Source organism: Silene latifolia, chromosome 1, assembly GCF_048544455.1.
Source record: "Silene latifolia isolate original U9 population chromosome 1, ASM4854445v1, whole genome shotgun sequence".
Classification (NCBI taxonomy): Eukaryota; Viridiplantae; Streptophyta; class Magnoliopsida; order Caryophyllales; family Caryophyllaceae; genus Silene; species Silene latifolia.
In genome coordinates, this window is record NC_133526.1 from 51,225,675 (window position 1) to 51,239,525 (window position 13,851).

The following is a 13,851-nucleotide window of genomic DNA, read 5'->3' on the forward strand; positions in this document are numbered from 1 at the left end:
TGGTGAATTGAGACCATTAGATCCTGAGATTGAAAGGACTTTGCGCGAGTTGAGACGATCATCTAGAGTATTGCCAACAGAGGAAGAGCTGAGTACTCTATCCACCTATTACGAGAACGAGCTATTTGAGGAGGATCCACCTTCTTCTCCTGTTTCTACTTCTTCAGCAGAGACCGTCACATCTCCAGATATGGCTGAAGAAGCAAGTATAGCCAGTCACTCAGAGCCGAAAGCTGAGAATCTCTATAAGGGATTCGCATTACCAGGGACGGATAGAAAATTCGAACCGAAACCGTCTTACATCAACTTGGTTGAGAGAAACCAATTTGGGGGAGCTGCAAATGAAGATGCAGCTAAACATATGGAGATATTCATTGACTACTGTTGTTCCATACCCCCACCAGCAGGTGTGACCCAGGACCAGGTAAAAGAGACGATGTTCATATTCTCACTCCGTGATGCTGCTAGGGAGTGGTACCGAGATCTGGATCGAGCTGCTAATGGGATAACTGACTGGAATTCTCTGGCCCTAACATTCTATAAGAAGTATTTCTCTACCTCGAAGACCAATGCGATTAGAGCTCAGATCACGAGCTTTAAACAGGGTCCAGTAGAAAATTTTCATGAGGCATGGGTCCGTTTCAAGAAGCTGGTGCGATCTGTTCCGCACCATGGGTTCGAACGATGGAGCCTATGTAATCAGTTCTATAACGGGCTTTATGACGATCAGAGAGCTATCCTGGATGCTGCAGCTAATGGCAGGTTCCAGAAGAATGTTGGAGAGACTAAGGGGTGGAAGATTATTGAAGACATGGCCACCCATAGAGCTGAGCATGGAAATTCCCGGGGTAATCAAAGGAGAATCGCTGAATCTCCTTCTGTAGCTGCATTAGAAGCTCTCACGGCCAGATTTGATAAGTAAGAATTGGGAGGAGCTTCAAAAGGAGGGATCTATCAAGTGAATGCTGTGTCAGACGGTCCTCTCGTCTGCAAGAGATGTGGAGGAGAAGGACATGTTGCAGATTTCTGCAGCAGTCCCTATGAGGCTTGTGCTGCTTTTCAACATTATAGGCAGACAAACACTTATTTTGAGCCAAATGTCCATCCAAACTTGAGGTGGAGTACCCAAAATGTTCAAAATCCGACTCCACCTCCACAGCAGCAGCAACAGCAGCAGAATTATGTGCCCCCTCATAAGCAGCAGCAATTTCAAAAGCCTCCCTATGTGCCTCAGCAGCAGCAATTTCAAAGTTCTGACATTTCTGAGTTGAAAAACATGGTTCAGAACTTGCCGGGTTTGCTGCAAAAGGAGTCTCAAGCTAGAGAGACTTCTACAAAAATGTTGGAGAGTCAAATTGTCCAACTGGCGAGCAAAAGTGCAACTCGAGCTCCGGGGCAATTACCGTCGCAGCTAGATAAAAAAGAGACTCTTAATGCAATTACTTTGAGGAGTGGGTCTACCCTTGATGGGCCCGCTATGGTCGAAGATGTCACTGAAAAGGATGAGGCGGAACCAAGCAAGAAAAAGGCGGGAACGAACAATAGCAAGAAAAATATGATCACAGGGTATGTCGATCGATTGGTGACATACCGTCGATCGACCGATCCAGCGCAACAAGATGCGACTTCCTGTTCTGAGGAAGTTAGTCGATCGACTGACCAACATGGTCGATCGACTGAGGATACTGCTGATCGTGAACCTTTTCGTCCTCCAATGCCCGATAACTTGAGGGACCACTTATTTCGGGGTACGACGACTCCGAAATTATTAAGGCAAGATCCAAATGCTGATGGGTCAGTCCCGGCTCCAAAGTATGACCCAATGACGATTAACGGATCATTCTTGAGACGGTCTGAAGAAGGTTCGAGCTACAACAAGGACAAAGTAGTGGATTTTCAGCCAAAGTCCACTGATGCCGGTATGAGAGATTTAGAGGAGAGGGCTAAGTTGCTTCTTACAGCCCTTATCCGGAGAGATTGGTGCCGACAAAGGAACAGGTATCGTTTAACAAATTTGAGAATGTTATTCGTAGTTTAAATGTGCAAGTTCCTTTCTTAGAATTGGTTAATCAAGTGACTGCTTACACGAAATTTATGAAGTAACTTTTGTCTAAAAAGAAGTCACTTGATACTGTGCAATCTATCGCACTAACTGAGGAGTCATGCTCTTATTTAACTCATACTGCACCTCATAAGCTAGAAGACCCAGGTAGTTTTTCAGTCCCATGTAATATTGGCACCTTCTCAATTGAGAAGGCATTATGTGACTTAGGAGCTAGCATTAGCGTTATGCCTTTGAGTCTAGCTAAGAAGTTGGGTCTGACCAGGTTTGCAGTTACTAACATGACAGTACAGATGGCTAATCGTTCTGCGGTCCAACCTATAGGAGTCTTAGAAGACATTCCTGTGCAAATAGGAAAGTTCTTTTTCCCAGTTGACTTCGTTGTACTAGATATGCCCGAGGATGCTCACATTCCTATCATTTTGGGTAGACCATTTCTGCACACTGCTGGTACAGTTATAGATGTTGGCTCAGGGACACTGACCTGTAAAGTAGGGAAACAGTCCATTATTTTTGCCCAGACCGCTAAGAAGAAAGATCCTATGTGGCCAGTCACTTGTAATACGATTTCTGAGAAGAAATCTTATTTTGTGCTTTCTGAGATGCCTACTTTGGCACCTATGCCTACTCCTGTTGTAACACCTCCGCCCCAGATTGGGAGCAAATTGGAGGAAGATTCTTCTGTTTTAGATATTGCAGGAACTGGGTTGGGGAAAGAAGAGCCGCATGTTGCTCCAGCTGTGAAGGAGCCAATTATTCAAAGAGGCGGCCTAGGATGTCTTAGCTATGGCACAGATGAGGAGCCTGATGAGGAGCCAGTCAAGGTGACGGAGTCCGATTTGGATTTTGATGAGCCAGACGAGGTCATTGATTGGGAAGATGTCCGAGATGTTGATCCGTTGAGTTTTGCGGATGTTGGAGTTGCTAGGAGTGTCGCTGAGGAGATGAGCACTGTAGAGGCTACTTCTTGTAGCCAGGAGCCGAGCAAGTGGGCCATTCCGTGGCCATTCTTGATGAACTATTAGTTAATCAAATGCTTTTCACAACATTTCATTGCTTTTGTTGAACTTTTTATTGTTTTGGTTTGCACGAGACTTCGCTTTAATAAGTTTGCTTAGGATTTAAATACTTTAGTCTATTACTTTGGGTTTTGCGCAATTTTGGGCGCGTTATTATGTGTATTTGCAAGTTTATAGACCATATTAGCTCAATTTATCGAACTAATTCGAAGAAAATCAGAACTTACAGCAGGTTTTCCAGTCGATCGACTGCCTCTTATGGTCGATCGACTGAGCCGCGACACCAGGAGCCTCTGTTCCTTTTCACTCTGGTCGATCGACTGCCTGCTATGGTCGATCGACCACTCCTGCTGCTGTACCTGTTCACGACCATCCCCCTGCTGTGTTTGGTCGATTTGCGGAAGTTGAGGGAGTCTTTTCTCCACTTTATTTTCCGATTCATTTCTGTTTTCTTCTGTTTTCTTATTTTGCACATAATTTTGCGTTTCGTAAATTGCTTTCTCGGAATTACGCGCGGTATATTCTGTCTTTTCAGGTATTTATGGTAGCACTGTTGGCTACTGAAACCTCCTAGCTCACGCTGGTTTGGGGAGGTTTCCTTTTGCGCTTAAAGTCTTGTGAGTTTTCGAGTTCCTTTTCATGTCTTATTTAGCTACTAGTTTCGGTCCCGCGCAATAAATGCGCGGTATTTTTAGAGTTTTTATTTTTGTATTACTTAATCATGCTAAATTAACACCCCATTAATTTTTCATATTTTACGGCATTATATTTTGATATGAGAAAAAAAGAATTAAACTGTAACCGGTAAAACTGAGTAAAATTGAACTGTGAAATAATAGTGGTATCTCGTTAATTTTTTATTTTTCTCATTATTGTATTTTGTTTCGAGAAAAATAAAATAAAATAAAAAAACTAAAAATTAATTCAAGAGAATTGAGTAATGTGCTGAAATGTATTTTTTTTAAAAGTATTTTTTATACCACAAAGCTAGTGATTCCAATTTATAAATTCTCTCAATTTTTTTTATTATAAAAGTAATCAAAACGATTTATATTTTTGTTTATACATAGCATGAATAGTATGAGTCAAGTCATTCTCAAATAATAGCATTAATAAAAGATTTGTTTAAAATTTTATATTATTTATACTTTAAATAAAATATTATAGTTTAGTGTTTAGTGAAAATTATATAATTTGAAGAAAAAATTAACTTTAATGAAAATAATTATATAATGAAATTACATTTTTTAATTATTAATTAAATTTATTAGTAAATACAATTAAATTATCAATAACTTCCTTATTTAAAAAGATGCTTTTTGGAGGGAAAATTTGTGAGTTCACCTATTCATTTAGTAAATAGGGGATGGGAGGATTTATAATTTTTAAATTTGCACCTCATTAATATTTATGAGTTCACTACATTGTATTTTGATATGAAACAAAAAAATTGAAAACGAAAAACTAATAAAAAAAAATTATTTAAGTTATGATTTTTTTTAATGCATTTATTTTTTGTCACGAAGCTAATAGTAAGAATGTGTCAAGTTATATATTCTCTACAGCAATAATTATTTCATTACTGAAAAATTTAGAAATTTATAGTTTATAATTTAATATCAATTTTATTTTATTTTAATGAAAAAAATCATAATTATGAATTTATTTAAAAAATTAGAGTTTATTTATAAGAATATATTCATTGAAAACATAATAATGTAATGAAAGAAAATTTTACTTATTACCTTATTTAGATAGATGCTTTTTGGAGGGAAAACTAAGAGAATTTTTATTCTCTTAGTAGTAGGGGGGATTTATCGCAAAATCCCATTTCCTTTTGCTTCTTTATAAATGATTTTGCCAATGAGGACATTGTGTGATTTGGTTTGGGGAAGGGTTTTGCATTGCATTCACATGTTTATTGCATTTCTGTTTCACGTTTATTTCAGTTTGCATTGTTTATTTCATTTCCTATATATATACAAAATTCAAAAAAAAAATTGAAAAATCCCAAAAATTCAAAAAAATGCATGTTTATTTTAGCATATAGGTCGAGTCGGAACGGTAGTATTTCAATGATGACATTGCATTTTCAGTTGTTTAAGCCTAAGTCGTGCTTAATTGACATGTTATTAGTAGAATCATATATGCATAGTCTACGAGTTTTCGTTAAATTTCTTGCTGAACTTGAGACTTGACTTAGATTTATGGAAAGCCACTTATATTTCTGAGGTTTAGAGCTTATAACTGGTGTCATTCATGATCAGTTCATCTAGGATGTGAGTAGTCACTCCTTATGAGACATGTTACATAAATTTGCATAAATATGAACTTAATCTGCTTAATACCTGTATGCATTCGGTTTGTGGTTTGTTGACACATGTGGAAGGGGTTTCCTTTATTCGTTTTGCCCATAAGCTTCACATAGCCAAAAATAGCTTTTTGTCCCTTTAACTACATCCTATATTTAGCCTACCCTTGTCAAGCTAGTAGTATTAGTCTTTGGGAATGTTATTATTTTTTGTTGCATATGCTCTTATTGAGATGATGTTGGATGAAAGAATGAAGGAAGGAAAAGAATTGAAAAAAGTTGAAAGAAACAGAAAACAGAAAGAAAAAAAAAAGAAAAAAGAGATTCGAAAAAAATTCAGTCTATCGACCGGCTACATTGGTCGATCGACTGAGTACTGCAGCAGAAAAAGAAAATTCGAAAAAATCACATGGTTGAAGTTTTGAGTAGATGGTGATTTTTGCTCCCATGTTTGTATTTATATCATTTGGGGAGTTAAATCTATTGGAGATTGTGAGTTTAGTGCTTGATAATTAGCACCGGTTTTATTGAAAATCTTGAGCAAGAAGTTGGATGTTGTCATATGGTTTTGTTTAGGTACTAGTTTGATCACCTATACCTCCACATTCCCATAATTGTTCTGCCTCTTCTTACCCATTACCTCACATATCCATATTTACCTCGGCATGTGTCATGGTCTTTTATGGTTGGAATGCAAATGTACGATTGTAGAGATTATTTTCATATTAGATTGCAGGCATGTTCTTATAGATCGTAGTTAGGTGAGAGTCATTATAAAATTACTTCTTTCTATCTTTTACATATACTCACCCGTATTCATTGAGTGATATGAGTGACCCGTAAGAGTCCATAATGATAAGTCTCTACAGTTGACGGTTCAGCAGTTTTTAACGACTACATAACTTGTTTGCATGATTCATATTGCTAATTGATTGGTGATTTTTAGCATTAAATTGGTTTAGGCTTTATAGTTGCATTTCGCTCTGATATTGAACTCGTTCCATTAGGTTTTAGGATCGAGTCTAGTTTTTGCTTGGGGACAAGCAAGGGTTTGGTTTGGAGAAGTTTGATGCGTGTCCTAAATATGACGTTTTACACCCTATTTTACACGCATTTCAGAGCTCATTTGTGTAGTTTAAGCTACTATTTTTCCTATTTCCGTATACTTTCGTGTTTTTGTGTAATATTGCAGAAATGTGAAGAATCCAGCGGAAATCGAGCCGAATCCGTCCCTAAGTACTAAGCATTGCATTTAACATGAAGTAAAGACTTGGGAAGCAAACTTGGTGCGCGTATCGAGACCCGAAAGACGAATTCACGAGACTTTTGGAGCCAAGTATCAGCTACTCCAGTCGACCGACTGACCTACATGGTCGATCGACTAGAGCACGAAGATCAGAAGCTACTGTTCAGCGAGTCTTGGTCGGTCGACTGAGCTGTATGGTCGATCGACCAGACCGTGATTCTGACGGGAATTAAAAGAACGAGAATTCCAAAGCCCATTGTAATTAGGCTTTAGAAATAAGTGTTACGTTATATTCCTATATAACGTAACCTGATGTTTTGAGAATAAAAAAAAGTTTTTATCATAGAATTTTAAGGGATCAAATTAATTAGGGTTCCTTAGATTAACTTTCCGTCAATAAAGTTTCCTTTTGCATTGGTTTTGATCTTTTGTCTGCAATTCTTCTTCCCTACGGTAGTTTCTGTCCCTTCGTTTAATACTTGTTGCTTCAATTCGTTCATAGTTAGAATTGCTAGTTTAGATTTCCCAAAGCCAAAATATCGTTTCATGATAGTTAATTATTTCGTAAATTTAAGTATGAATTTGTTTGCTTTATTAGTCAATTTTATTGCTGTTATAATTTCCAGTATGAGTAGCTAAACCCCATGTGCTAAGATGTAGGGGACCTGTAGTGTAGGCGGCGTAGAAATTCGTAGGTTTGAGTCGCGCCATGGTCGATCGACCACCTACCCTGGTCGATCGACCAGCCACGTGAGATTTGCTTCATCTTAATTAATTTAATTGCTATATTTGACGAATCGAGTGGACGCGACTAGTTGAATGCTTAGGAATTGACCGAAGCGATAAGATCGAAAGATAGGGGAGGGAAATAGACTACTTAATTAAGACGACTAAATTAATAAGATCGAGAGATAAGTTATGTTAAGCTTTTAAAGTCACTTTTCAGGACGAGAGTCAGCATTAGTGATATTAGGGACCCGTAGCTAGGTCGAAAGATGCTACCTGTTAAGAATGGACCGAGAGGAATTCTTACTTTCCCGTATTACGTGATTATCTCGGACTTACCTAGGATACCGCCGCCGAAACTACAGTGAACCGACCGTCTTAGCATCCCTTTAAATATTTGATTTCATCCATTTTCTTTATTTGCTCAATTATTTCCCTTAGTTAATTTTGATTTTAATTGCCTTTAGTTATAGAACCATTCAAAACAAACCCCCACACATTTGTTGCTTTAGACTAAAATTAGACAACTATTAATTGCATCGCCTCTCTGTGGTTTGACCCTGACTGCCACTAGCTATAGTAGTAGTTTGGATTATAAATTTATCTTTGGTACTCTACGACGGTATCAATGATGTTGAAGATGTCTATATCGTCCCAGGGAAGAAGGCGAAAGAGATCGACCACCTTACCCGGTCCGGACGCCCATATCAAAACTCGAACAATCCAACGGTCGTTCCAACAACAAATGACCAAGTTGTCCCGGACATGGACACTAAACCAAAGGCTCCCGAGAATTCAATCCTCAAACAGCTCTAGAAGGCAAAAGCCGAAATCTTAATTTGGCAACTGATTGCTACATCCTTCGACCATCGGCAGGCTTTGCTACAAGCCTTGGGAAAATTAACTGTGCCATCTACCTCCTCCCCGGAAGAAGTAGTGGCACATATGACAAGGGACGCCCCTGACTTGAACAACCCGGTCGTCTTCTCTGACGAAGATATCCCTCCCTTCGGAGCCAATCATAATCTTGCCTTGTACATTACAGTACAATGTTTCAAGAAGAATGTGCCCATGGTCCTTGTGGATGACGGATCCGCAGTAAATGTCATTCCCCTCAAGACGGCTCACAAACTTGGCATTAAGGAAGCTGATTTGGTCCCGACAAATTAAGGAGTACGCGATTATGACCTCACAGTCAACTGCATTCTGATGCGCCAGGGTTACTTCCCGGGTTTACCTCTCAATCCACTGAAAAGCACCTTGCCTCCTTTGAAACAGGCTAAGGTCCCCAACATCCCCATCGGGCTAGGATACGAGCCTACCGATGAAGATATCCAGGAAATGAACCTCCTAGTTCGAAAGCGCAAGAAACACGGGGTTATCCTCCGTCCCTATCATCTGACCCTCAATGGATACTTTGTCCCCGAGGGAGAGTCCGAGCTCTACCATGGCTTTCCGGACCCGATCTATGACTCTGTGACCAAGAACAGGTACCCGGGTGTGGAAGTCTTCCAGGACTGCTACTTCATCCCCGACAATACCGAAGCTGCATCAACCGAGTCTAAGCCGTCCTCATGCCTCGACGGACAAGCTGTCACTCTTCTCTTTGGAGAGGACAACATCAAGCGCGTCGACTATGAGGACATTATCAACATCGCTCTGAAGGACAATCAATTTGACCCAACCGCCTTGATCTCCGACACTGACCCGGAGAAAGCTACACAGGGCTGGAGGAAGACCGTCAAGTGGACCGATCGCCGAGGCCGCGTTCTCAAGATCACAACTGGAGAAGGCCCAATGTTCAAGGAGGGAAGTGAAGAAGAATCTGAATCTGAGTCTGAGTTGGAGTCAGAGTCTGTCATAGCTCCTAACACTCCTAATCTCCCAGTCAAGGTCCCCTTCCTGCTGTTTTATCACAAAGTCGTGGCTGATTCAGAGGTTGAGTCTACTAGGGTCATCCCTACTCCCGTGAAAGGTGACAACCTGGAGCCTGTTCCAAGGGCCAGCTCCTCTACTATGTCGCCTCTGACTGACCACGAGATATCTGTCCTCTCCGAGCTTTTCGCTCGTGTCAACTTAATGAACGCTAAGTTTGCTTATAACTCGTCTCAATTTAACTGCAATGCAATTCTGAATGACTATGAGGAATTTGACTTGAGTGACTACCCACCTCACCTAGCCAAAGAACTAGACAAACGGGAAACCAGAACTCCCATCATTGAGGAGACCGAACCTATTAACGTAGGAACCGACAACACACCTCAAGAACTTAGGATAGGGACAACCCTGGACCCCTCGGAAAGACAACAGTTCATTGACCTCCTCCACGAATACAAGGATATGATCGCCTGGTCCTACAGAGATATGACTGGGATTGACAGGGAAATTGCTGAACACCGGATACCCATTAAGTCCGGAGCTAAACCCGTAAAGCAAAAGCTGCGCCGGATGCGTCCTGAATGGGCCCTGAAAATCAAGGAAGAAGTGGATAAACAGTTCAAGGCTGGTTTCATCAAAGTGTCTGAGTACTCTGACTGGGTGGCCAACATTGTTCCTGTACCGAAGAAAGACAGGATAATTCGGGTTTGCGTCGACTTCAGGGATCTGAACAAGGCGAGTCCAAAGGACGACTTCCCTTTACCACATGTTGACATTCTGGTGGACAATACCGCCGAGCATGCCCTCCTATCATTCATGGACGGGTACGGTGGGTACAACTAGATTAAAATGGCTGAGGAAGACATACACAAGACTGCATTCACTACGCAGTGTGGTACATATTGCTACACGGTCATGCCTTTCGGCCTCATCAACGCCGGAGCAACCTATTAAAGAACCGCTACCACTCTCCTACATGATATGATGCACAAGGAGGTAGAGGTATATGTCAATGAGATGATTGTCAAATCAAGAGAACGGGACGACCACATCAACGCCCTTCGTAAATTCTTCGTTCGTCTGCGGAATTATAACATGAGACTAAATCCTCAGAAGTGTGCATTCGGGGTCAGCTCCGGAAAACTCCTGGGACATGTCGTCAGCAAAAGAGGCATTGAGATTGATCCAACCAAAATCAAATCCCTTAAACAAATGCCACGGCCTAAGAACGAGAAGGAGATTTGGGGATTTCTCGGTCAGGATCAATACATAAGTCGCTTCATTGCCAAGCTCACTATGATTTGTGAACCAATCTTCAAGAAACTTCGCGCCTCCGATCACACCGATTGGGACGATGACTATCAAAAAGCCTTCGACAGGATAAAGGAAATCCTATCCAAACCTTCTGTTCTCATGCCACCTCAACCGGGGATCTCTTTATCCCTATACCTGACTGTTACTGACACAGCCATGGGAGCGATGTGACACCCCCATATACCGATGAGCCTTAACTAGACCTTCCTTAGCATATAAGGGCACCACCATCTCGGTTGCCCGAGGTAATTAATCATCAAAAGTCGATAAAAGAACAGTTACAGTTATATTACTAGTGTTACAACTGAACTACTAAAACAAAGGTACAACTCGCCAAAGCTATAGAACTACTTCTGACTTTACTCGTGAGGACTCATCCCAACCCGGACTCCAGTTAGCATCCAAGACAGCACCTGCTAAGACGGACTCCTCACCATAAGGGATCACGACAGACATAACAAAACAAACAAGACAGCCATGCAAGGTCAGTAACTGAGGTATGACACAACAAACAGTACCAACATATTACAAACACAACCAAACACACACACACACAGTCACAACCACTCCAACCAATCTCCGTCACCGATTGTCCACTTGACCAGCCCTGCCAGTGGGGGACCGCAGCCGTACCCACCGAATCCCCGCTCATTATACCGAGCGATAACCTTGTCCCATTAATGTGCACATCTCCTGAAGTCCCAAGACCCGCTCCAACTCTGGACTCACGTACCATAGGGTCAATCCGCCGTAAGGGTAAGACTGAGGTGCTCCCCATGTGGACGCATCCACCCCATTAGAGTGGAAAACCCCGCTGTAATCCCCAACTCCCCTCCACCAAACAGGATGAGGTCCCGAGGTCCCAATACCCTGAGCATACGCCATCTCGTACATGTTCCGGAGTGTCAAGGTAGAGGACACTCTCTCTGCCAGGTAGCTGTCACGCGTCGCCTAGGTATCAAGGTAAGGGTAACAAGGAAACAGGTGCTGTGGTGGTGCTGTCGGCTGTGGCTGGGTCTCAGCCATCCTCTCTCTCACACGGCGTGGTCCCCTCTTTATCCTAGGTCTGTCCTCTGCAGCTCTCACATTCTCCCCCTTCCTCGGCTCGGGCATAACCCGAAGGATCGTATCATTTATGAGGTACGTCTGTCTCGCCGGAGGTGCATCCTCATCCTCCCCCTCATCAGAATCGGCAGCTACCACTACCGCATCTAACAGCTCAGTCGGTGGGAGGTGCTCAGGAGCCGGTATCCTCATCCAGCTCATGCCCCATACCCACCATGCTAGGCTACCATCCGCCAAGGTTCTCAACCATTTCAGGTCGAGGAAATAATCTCTGTCCATGGTAGGTACCGGGGTAGCTAAGGGAACGTACTCGGAGGAAGCCTCAAAAGAAGCTAGCTTTTCGGCTAGCCGAGTGGCGATAGCACCACAACTCAGGAATCTAGTGCTAGAGGAGGCCATCAAAGCAAGGCTAGCACAAACTATTGCAGGAGCAATGAAGGTCACTTTTTCAGTCCGTTCAGGGTTAAGGTAAGCCATCAGAAGCAACAAATCGTGGTAGTTTAACTTACTCATATCAGACCTCTCGTAAAGGAGACACGACATAGCACAAAGAAAGACCCTCAAGGTAACATGCTGCACATCATTAATCAGCATGTTGCTAGCGGTGGGAGCTGATTTCCTGGTGATACAGGGCATAAGGCGGCAAACTCCACACTCGGACGGTATGTCACGAAGGGATCCCTTGGGAGGCTTAGCCAAGCCAAGGTGAGAGGCAAAAAGGTCCATGGTCAACACAAAACTAGTGTTCATAAGACGGAACTGTACGGTCTGCTCAGCCGGCTCGTATTTAAAAGAGCTCATAAACTCCAAGGTCAGAAAAGCATAAGAATGCTTCCGCAAACGCTGTAGCCCAGTGAACCCCAAAGTCTCAAAAATATGACGGACATCCGTCTCAATACCCAGGTCCTCTAAAAGGGGCGTGTCCACACAACGAGTCGGTCTCATCTTACGGGATTGTAAGGCCACCAAACTTTCCCATTGTGTAAAGTCTACAAAGACCACAAAATGATACTCTGGTACAGTTGGTACCACTGGTCCACTACCCTCCCCAACTTCGGGCGGAGAAGCCCTACCCCTCTTACTTTGTCTGGTCCCCAAGTTTAGTCTCGGCATCTGTTTCAACATATTATTTAAGTACACCAACGCATATGCACCAAAACATGCTATTTACACAAATTAAGTCATGAAAGAATCATCTAAGTACACACTATCACCAACAATTCCCAAATTACAAATAAAATTTCAATTCCTTATATCTCAGACGGTCTCTACAGCTGTGAAAATTTCATCATAATTAACACGAATTAACTCACCCATTACAATCTTTAGGGCTTAAATATTGAAAATACATCCATGTACAACACAAATTCCCAACCATATGAGACGAATTTCAGTTTGAGGCACTTTTAAGACGGAGTTTTAAGGCAAATTTTTGAGGTGAAAATCACAAAAATCAACTTCCCACATGACATATACAACATAAATTACTCAAATTTCATCCTTTAACATGTAAAAGACAACTAAAAATCAATTTAATTTCTCAAACCCTAGAAAATTCGGTCACCAATATATGCAATTTCTATTTGAGTTTTGTATTATAAGCAACAATAATCATAAAAGGGAAGCATCTAGATCATATTACAACAATTACAAGCAAATTTTCTCACATATAAATCGAATTTTCAGATTTTTCTATCATCCTAATTGTTTCTAATTGATGAAAAACATTAAAAATAGGAAGAAAATTCATACCTTGATCAAATAGGAAGTGAAAGAACAATTATAAGCAAAGGAAATCACCAAATAAATCACCACAATCACAAGATTTGAGAGCAAGATGAGAGATAATAGGTATTAGGGTTTATGAATGAATTAGAATGAAGGGAAGAAAGATGGGAAAAGAGTATAAGAATCCCGCAATTATCCGGGTACTGTAACTTACTCGATTGAGTGTCTCGGGTACTCGATCGAGTGCCCTCTACTCGATCGAGTAGGCGCTATTTGATCGAGTATTCGTAGGAAATTCCTACTTCCTCGACGTCATAGCTTCCTAACTAAATCGACTGAGGTCTACTCGGTCTAGTAAGCACTCACACTCGATCAAGTAAGGTTGGGTACCCGGTCGGAATAACGAGTTTAACTGAAGATTCCTGCAAAACAACATCACGTGTCGATTCCAAACCGAGTTCGGAAATCGTCACCGGTTATCATATTCATTCACGTTATACCA